Source organism: Oncorhynchus mykiss, chromosome 17, assembly GCF_013265735.2.
Source record: "Oncorhynchus mykiss isolate Arlee chromosome 17, USDA_OmykA_1.1, whole genome shotgun sequence".
Lineage (NCBI taxonomy): Eukaryota > Metazoa > Chordata > Actinopteri > Salmoniformes > Salmonidae > Oncorhynchus > Oncorhynchus mykiss.
The window spans coordinates 16,400,028-16,402,349 of NC_048581.1; positions in this window are offsets into that span (position 1 = coordinate 16,400,028).

A 2,322-nucleotide genomic window follows, 5' to 3' on the forward strand; every position below is an offset into this window, starting at 1 on the left:
TTTAGAAAACCAATAAATTAGAGGGGACACAGCGCACAGACTGAATGTGTGTCGGACGGAGCGGCCTACTACAGGCTTTTTCATTCACACTCTAAATGGTTAATTAGAGGATTTAGAGAGAAAATCTGACCCTGGATCTGCGTCACAGATTGTAACAGTTTTTTTGGTAGACATAACAGAATAGAATATTCTAGTTTATTGTTCTCCAGGTACATTTTCTGCACTTCTCAAATCGAGTTTTATTAGTGACATGTTTCAAAAACAACAGATGTAGACTAACGGTTAAATGGTTACTTATGGAACCGTTCCAACGATGCAAAAAAATATAGAGAAATAACAGAACATTTGAAAAATAATAACATGAGGAATAAATACACAATGAGTAACGATATCTTGGCTATATACACGGTGTACCAATACCGAGTGGATGTGCTGGGGTACAAGGTAATTGAGGTAGATATGTACATATAGGTAGGGATAAAGTGACTAGGCAACAGGATAGATAATAAGCAGTAACAGCAGCGTATGTGATCAGTCAAAAGAGTGCAAAAAGGGTCAATGCCGAGAGTCGGAGTAGCTACTGCTTAATTATTTCACTAACTATTTAGCAGTCTTATTAAGGCTTGGGGGGTAGAAGCTGTTCAGGGTCCTGTTGGTTCAAGACTTGGTGCATCGGTACCGCCTGCCATGCAGTAGCAGAGAACAGTCTATATGACTGGGTAGCTGGAGTCTTTGACAGTTTTTAGGGCTCTGAAACCGGCTGGTATAGAGGACCTGGATGGCAGGGAGCTCGGCCCCAGTGATGTACAGGGCCGTCCGCACTACCCTCTGTAGCGCCTTGTGGTCAAATGCCATGCAGTAGCCTTACAAAGCGGTGATGCAGCCAGTCAAGACGCTCTCAATGTTTTAGTGGTATAACTTTTTGAGGATCAGAGGGTCCATGTCGAATCTTTTCAGCCTCCTGAGGGGGATGACGCGTTGTCGTGCCCTCATCACGACTGTTTTGGTTTCTGTGGACCATTATAATTCCTTTGTGATGTGGACACCAAGGAACTTGAAGCTCTCGACCTGGTCCACTACAGCCCCGTCGATGTAGATGGGGGCGTGCTCGGCCCTCCGTTTCCTGTAGTCCACGATCAGTTCCTTTATCTTCCTGACTTTAATGGAGAGATTGTTGTCCTGGTACCACACTGCCAGGTCTCTGACATCCTCCCCGTTGGCTGTCTCATCATTGTCAGTGATCAGGCCTACCACCGTCGCAAACTAAATGATGGCGTTGGAGTCGTGAGCGGCCAAGCTGTCGTGGGTGATTAAGGCGTACCGGAGGGGACCAAGGGGGCCCCGTGTTGAGGGTTAGCGTGGCGGATGTGTTGTTGCCTACCTCACCACCTGGGGGGGGGGGGGGGGGGGGGGGGGGGGTGTTAGGAAGTCCAGGATCCAGTTGCAGTTGTTAGCTGTTTACGCCCAGCATTCTTAGCTTAGTGATGAGCTTGGATGGCACTATGGTGTTGAACGCTGAGCTGTAGTCAATGAACCTCATTCTCACAGAGGTGTTCATTTTGTACAGATGTGAAAGGGCAGTGTGGAGTGCACTAGAGATTGCATCATCTGTGGAACTGCTGAGACGGTATGCGATTTGGAGTGGATACAGGGTGTCTGGGATGATAGTGTTGATGTGAGCCATGACCAGCCTTTCAAAGCATTTCATGGCTACAGATGTGAGTGCTACGGGCAATAGTAATTTAGACAGGTTACAAGGACTATGGTGACCTGCTTGAAACAAGTAGGTATTACATACTGGGTCATGGAGAAGTTGAAACTGTCAGTGAAGACACTTGCCAACTGGTCAGTGCATGCTCTGAGAATGTGTCCTGGTAATCCATCTTGCCCTGCAGCCTTGTGAATGTTAACTTGTTTAAAGATCTTACTCACATCAGCTACGAAGAGTGTGATCACATATTCATCCGGAACAGCTGGTTCTCTCATGCATGGTTTAGCGTTGTTTGTCTCGAAGTGAGCATAGAAGGTATTTCTGGTAGACTTGCATCACTGGACAGCTCGTGGCTTGGTTTCCCTTTGTAATCCATGATAGTTTGCCATTTCTGCCACATCCGACGAGCATCAGAGCGAGTGTAGTAGAATTTGGTCTTGGTCCTGTATTGACGCTTTTCCTGTTTGATGGTTTGTCAAAGGATGTAGTGGGATTTCTTATAAGCGTCCAAATTAGTGTCCTACTCCTTGAAAGTGGCAACTCTAGCCTTTAGCTCAGAGCAAATGTTGCCTGTAATCCAATGATTCTGGTTTGGATATGTACGTACAGTC